The 7,500-nt window shown below is 35.1% G+C and overlaps 1 protein-coding gene across 1 annotated transcript in view; it reads left to right on the plus strand.

Moving 5' to 3' along the window:
* Positions 1–7,500, plus strand: part of LOC137632473 (mucin-2-like) — a 196,832-nt gene that overhangs the window by 46,412 nt on the left and 142,920 nt on the right. The window lies entirely within an intron of this gene.

Consider the following 7,500-nt stretch of genomic DNA (forward strand, 5'->3'; position numbering starts at 1 on the left):
AGTGGAAGCAGATGTACGTCAGAGAGTGAATGAAGGTTGCAAAGTGTTGGGGGCAGTTAAGGGAGTAGTAAAAAATAGAGGGTTGGGCATGAATGTAAAGAGAGTTCTATATGAGAAAGTGATTGTACCAACTGTGATGTATGGATCGGAGTTGTGGGGAATGAAAGTGATGGAGAGACAGAAATTGAATGTGTTTGAGATGAAGTGTCTGAGGAGTATGGCTGGTGTATCTCGAGTAGATAGGGTTAGGAACGAAGTGGTGAGGGTGAGAACGGGTGTAAGAAATGAGTTAGCGGCTAGAGTGGATATGAATGTGTTGAGGTGGTTTGGCCATGTTGAGAGAATGGAAAATGGCTGTCTGCTAAAGAAGGTGATGAATGCAAGAGTTGGTGGGAGAAGTACAAGAGGAAGGCCAAGGTTTGGGTGGATGGATGGTGTGAAGAAAGCTCTGGGTGATAGGAGGATAGATGTGAGAGAGGCAAAAGAGCGTACGAGAAATAGGAATGAATGGCGAGCGATTGTGACGCAGTTCCGGTAGGCCCTGCTGCTTCCTCCGGTGCCTTAGATGACCGCGGAGGTAGCAGCAGTAGGGGACTCAGCAGTATGAAGCTTCATCTGTGGTGGAAATGTGGGAGGTTGGGCTGTGGCACCCTAGCAGTACCAGCTGAACTCGGCTGAGTCCCTGGTTAGGCTGGAGGAACGTAGAGAGTAGAGGTCCCCTTTTTTGTTTTGTTTCTTGTTGTTGTTGGCTACCCCCCAAAGTTGGGGGAAGTGCCTTTGGTATATGGATGGTTTTTTGTGCCAGTCCTAAGCCGCATCGTCTTCTCTTCCTTCCTCGGCTTATTTTACAATCTCCAGGGATCCATTCTGTTATGCTTAATGTCCATCTATTGTCTGTTATTCTCATTACAGTATATGTCCTGCCCATGTCCATTTATTTTTCTTACATGTTGTTAGAATATCCTCTACTTTGGTTTGCTCTTATATCCATGTTGCTCTTTTTCTGTCTCGTAGTGTTATTCCCATCATTATTCTTTCCATAGCTCTTTGCGTTGTAATTAGCTTATGTTCTAAGGCTTTAGTAAGGCTCCAAGTTTCTGATAAATAAGTTAATACTGATAGGACCATCTTAAATACTTTTCCTTTTAGAGAAAGTGGCATTTTACTTTTCATAGTCTCATTTTGTTTACCAAATGCTCTCCATCCTATACTTATTCTTCTTTTAATTTCAGTCTCGTGTCCTTGGGGAAACACTTACTCTCTTACCCAAGTATATATATTTATTAACAATCTTGAGAGGTTTGTCCATAACTCTTATTTGTTGTCTCTCTGGGTTTTCATTGAACATTATCTTAATTTTACTCATATTCATTTTCAGTCCTATATTTCTGCTTTCTCTATTCAAATCTTCTATCACCTTTTGTAATTCTTTTAATGATTCACTAAACATAACTATGTCATTTGTAAATCTCAATTGTTAAGGTATTCCCCATTAATATTTATTCCTACATTTCCCCAATCTAAATTCTTAAAAACTTCTTATAGGCATGCTGTGAATAATTTAGAAGAGATGTGCGTTTATGTATGTATTAATATAATTGCTTGAATTTACATGCAATTTTTTTGTGTTGGGGGGGGGGGGCGAAATTGCTTGAATTTACATGCAATTTTTTTTGTTGGGGGTGGGGGGCAGGGAGAATTCAGCGCCCCACCCCAGATGAGGAAGGACCCGTACGCTTATATTTATTACCTATAGTTTCACACATCCTGCTACCGTTCCTTCTTTTATTATGTGACAACACCCTCTTCTTAACTTATCATCATCTGTTAGTGTAATCCAAGCCACTTACAGATATCAACCTCTTCCATTTGTCCACCATTCTTAATAACAATAGATATTCCATCTTCCTCGTTTCCGTTTACCCTTGGTAACCTTTGCTTTCTACTTCCTTCTCTTGTAGACACTCAAAGTGTTTTACCAGCTTCTCTAATTTCTATCCACCGTTCTTAATCAAGCTAGTATGATTTGCAAAAGGTATTTTCTTTGATCTCTTGCATTACTCTGTTCATAAAGATGTTGAACAACTCACCCTTGCCTCAGACATACTTTCCCACCTAAACTTCTTAACATATGCTTTAATCCCATCATAGAAACTTACTCGGTCTCAACACCCTGTCATTCATACTACATATTTTAAACACACCTAACCTTGCCTCAATTAGTTCTTTTATAAGCCTTTTCTAAGTCTATGTATGCGAAACAGTTTTTTTCCCTTTTACTTTGAAAATTCTCACAAAATGGTATCATAACAACCACTTGATTTATGCTTCTTCCTTGTTTAAATCGACGCTGTTCCTTCTTAGCCCCTCAGTTACCTGCCTTACTTTCTTCCTTTGGGACATTTCCCTTGACCAGCCATACCTTGAAAACTCTGGTTAGTCATTAAGTCGCACTTTCACCACCGTACAGCATCATCTCGCTTGGAATCCCATCCTTCCTTCAACCTCATAATTGGCCTCCTTACTTCCTCAACAGTTATTGTACTAAGTATTCTCAGCCTTTCAAGTCGCACATCAATCAGCTCTGCATTTCTTCTATCCTTGACTCTAAATACACAATCTCATATTGGAATTTAAGTTCTGCCTCATGCCATGATTGAACCCTGGTCATTCAAGGGAAAGACAAGCCTGTTACCTATAAAGCAAAAGAGAACTTAAAGGAAGTTGGCTCCAAATTGCTTATTACATTTTTAGAAGTTACCTGGTGAAGTTATTGCTTTACATACCAGCGAGCTTTACCCAATATTCCAACCAACCAGCTGACTCAATTCGAATTACCTTTTAATAGTCATCATTTTTTTATTGGGTAACTAGAATTGCAGTTAACCTCTAGATTCTGACCTCCTTTCTGTTGCTTAACTGGTAGTGACATTGTCTCTCCCATGAAGGATCAGGATATGATTATGATGTGAGGTCTTTCTTTCTTTCTTTCTTTGTCTACATCTTTTCCCACTTCTATGTGGGGTCGATGTTTCTGGTCAGCTTTCTCCATCTACCTCTGTTCCACACCTCATCACCGGTTAATCCCTTTGATGGAAGGTGATCCTTGATACAGTCCACCCACCTTCGCTTTGGTCTCCCTCTCCTTCTCGTTCCCTGTACCTCCATTTCCATCACTCTCCTCCTAATACACTGTTCATCTCTTCTCATGACATGACCGTACCCCCTCAGTCTACTTTCTTGGATCTTATCTGATAGTTTTCTAACTCCTGTGGTACCCCTAATTATTTCATTCCGTATCTTATCTCTTCTTGCTACCCCCACACATCCATCTCAACATTCTCATCTCTGCCACATCCATCTTCTTCTCTTCTGTCTTCTTTATTGCCCACGTCTCCGCTCCATATATATATATATATATATATATATATATATATATATATATATATATATATATATATATATATATATATATATATATATATATACACACATATATATATTCATATATATATATATATATATATATATATATATGTATATATATATATATATATATATATATATATATATATATATATATATATATATATATATATATGTTTGTGTGTAAATAGATAGTTAGATTAATAGGCAGACAGACAGAAGGAGAATTACAGTGCAAGGGTGATAGGTCTATGTGATATAGAAGTTTATAGTAGCCACTTGAATTGTTGAGGAATAATTAAGCACAATAAATTGTGAGAATCTAACAGAAAAATCATGAAACAATAAAACAAGGACAGGGTAGAAATAGTACATACTGATCCAGGCAAGGAAGAGGGTGGTGCCATGACTGTTAAAAGTTTGAGATCGAAAGGAAAAACTTTATGCGGTTTTTATAAACCTGGAAAGTTCTCAAGACAGTAGTCATAATATATTTTGATGTATAGAGTGTGATGTTCACTTTAAAAAGTAGCTTTTTCTAACGGAAATTATATGTTTATATAGTGAAAGAGCATAGTATATTAAGGATTGTTGATTATCTATGTCAAGTGTCATTTGTCTCCATGATTATTTATTGAGATAAATAATGAAGCATTGAAAGAAATCAGGGAAAATGCTGGAGATATAGGTCCGATAATGTGAGATGTTTAAAGTAACTGTGAACGGAATGTGTAGCAGCTGGTTGCAGATGTTACATTGTCGATTACCTTAATGGGGATGCTGCAAATGCTGGTGAGTTTGAGTTTGCGAGAAGATGCAGTTGGAAGTAAACGGTCTAATTTTATAATTTCAAACGGTAAATACGAAAAATGATACACTAAGAAATAGTTGAAAGAAGGGAATTAGTGATTTACGTAGTAGATGATGTAGTAGGAAATGTATTGAATTATGGTATGCTGTAATATGTAAGGATTCAAGGTAGGCATCACGGTTTCTGATAAGGGCTCTGTAGAGATGAATATTGTCCATGGAAGCAAGTATTGGAATGCAAACGAAAGGATACATTGGATGCTGTTGAGATGGGTCCTTTGCAAAGCGTTGAATAAATTGGCTTAAAAGAGTAACAAACTTAGAAAAAAATCAAGAAGCAGTGAAGAGGTTAACATGATAAAAATGATGATCCTGAAGCTATTGGATAGCTTGGTTCCTTTAAAAAGAATAGAGAATGACAGGTTGGTAAGAGGGTATTTACTGTAGTTAGGAAGTACTGACAGGAAGGAGAGAGAGACAAAGTGGAGCTGCCCCTCAACATCCAGGGAGCACAAAACTATATGCAATGTAGATGTCTCTTCGCGTGTGAAAATCTTTTGAGGTGCATTAGACAGTTACTATCCTGCAAGCTTTTTGCTTTGTGGTTCATCTTTGAATTATTAGGTATGGAATGATTATGGCATTGGTGCACCATCTGTATAGAGAAAATAACTAATTGGTGGAATATATACAGTATACATACATACATATATATATATATATATATATATATATATATATATATATATATATATATATATATATATATATATATACACACACATTTATGTATATATATATATATATATATATATATATATATATATATATATATATATATATATATAATATATATATATATATATATATATATATATATATACATGTATATATAATATATAAATATATATACATCTATATATATGTATATATATATAATGAACATCAATCCATTTCTCAATCAAGAGATACCTCGAGTTAGTGACGAGGAAGACTATGGAGTACAGTAACGTTGTATAGATTAAAATAACTGGCACTTTTATCCTCGTATATTAAACATTCAGATCTTTCCATTCACCTTGGCTAAAACTTTTAGCACTTTATGTGACTCCATATTTATCACTATTCTAATTCTTTGTCTTTGATAGATTCAACTATTTTCTCTCATTGCAATCAACGCTACCCCATTGCTTTTCATGGACATGCCAAGTTTCCACCCAATGTTTTGTAAGCAGCATTTCTTGCTTCACATATTATGTGACTCCCATGTGCCTAGCCGTATAGATAAGTCATTTTAATCCTTTCAATATCCTTACTAACATTCAATCTATTTTATATTAATTCACCCTTACCACATACTCTTACTCTCAACTTCCTCCTCGAGTAAATGTCTTCAAACACTTTCAATGGTTTCTTCATTTTCTATTTATTTTCCCCAGTCATGTTGTATCATCTGCAATTATTAATCATTCTACACTCCATTTACAACTCATTATCTTATATATGCCAAGTGTCCTTTCTCCAGCTTCTTAATTAGGTCCATCAAGATATCGACATCCGTGCAACACCACTAATAGCAAACCAGTTATACTCTGTTTATATATTCTATCACATTCCACTTCCATCGTGAACTCAAAATCTTTCAAGTTACATCATATACTACATGCCCTTAACATACTTCACATTACCTCTCTGTCTGTTGTAACATGAGCTTTTATGTTTTTTGTAAATACATGTATGGAACAGAAAAGCTATTTCCTTTTACCATCAAACATTTCACTTCCCTATTCTATAAACGCTTATCCACGCACAATTTTGCCCCCCTCCCTCCCCATCAGTCCATTTGTAATATTTTGCATTTTCGAATGGAATATACCATATACCTACCCAGATGAATTAGTTTAAAGTTGCCTCTTGTCACCTTTACTGGAACAAATATCCCAACTCACCGTTCCTTTGGAAGCTTTCCCATATCTTCACTTACCTTCCAGTCACTTGCAGTAATATTCAGAACAATTTCCAATAGTACGCCGGATGCTTTAAAGATTTCTTCAAAGATTCTTCACTGGAAAACTTAATCTAGTTGTGATAGTAAATAGAGATTAACAGTTTTAATCAGTAGTATCTTGAACAGCATATCATGGGCACTTAGGTGTCGTGATTTCTATATTGCTCTTTTGGGTAATTTTGCATTGCTACTGCTTCAAAGATTTTGGTATTTCTTTCTTGCTTTCAGTTTAGTTCTGAACTGAAAATGGGGACCTTTCTTTTTCCCTTCTCAGAATCAGTAGATCAATTTCAACCAAAATTAACACATGGTATCCTCTTTCCAAGAGGAAATTATTTAAAAGCTTGAAAATATGGTCATTTAATATTTATTTCCTTTAAACTAGTGACAGATTTGTCAAATAAACATAAGCACTTCATTTTGCTATGTAGTTAAAGTATGTTTAAACTTTGTCCCTGGAGTAAGGTGTCCCAAAGTTTGATCTAAGATCTTTAAACATTTTTTTTATGAACAATCGTTTGTAAAGTTAATTTATAATCATATATCGTACTGTGGATTCAGGTTTGTTCAAACCATGACCCTAGGACCAGCTTGGGTCTAAAGTTTTGCACAGGAATATATATACTGTATATATATATATATATATATATATATATATAAATGAAGATTATTGATTATATTCTTGTAGATGCAGCAAGGTGCCTATTTCAGTACCATTTATTCCAAGACATGTCCACATTCGTCAACTGGTTTAAACCTTATCTCTTGTACTTATATCCTCAAATTGTACATTTGAAAAATAATCTAATTGACTTTGGTCACAGACATTTTTGGTTTACCTTTACGATTTAATTTTATTTGGTTTATTATTGCTCATGTACCTTTTCATAAATGAACAATCATTTTAGATTTATTACCTCTGAATTGTTCAGTACTTACAGTAATGATAATTACAGGCCGACATGGCAAATTCTTTTACATAAATAGGACTTTTTTTACATATTTAGATTTATGCTGTCATTAACTCCATGGTAATAGTATACTGTAATGAGAGAGAGAGAGAGAGAGAGAGAGAGAGGAGAGAGAGAGAGAGAGAGAGAGAGAGAGAGAGAGAGAGAGAGAGAGAAAATGTTGTTAATCTAGAAAACTAATTAATACTGGGAAATAAGCATAAAGGATTTTATGCCTTGTATCTTTTGCTGTTTATTTTCTCTTGAAAGTCAACCATCCACAAATGACTCTGGTATTTCTCATTC

The sequence above is a fragment of the Palaemon carinicauda genome, chromosome 41, assembly GCF_036898095.1.
Source record: "Palaemon carinicauda isolate YSFRI2023 chromosome 41, ASM3689809v2, whole genome shotgun sequence".
NCBI classification, from domain to species: domain Eukaryota; kingdom Metazoa; phylum Arthropoda; class Malacostraca; order Decapoda; family Palaemonidae; genus Palaemon; species Palaemon carinicauda.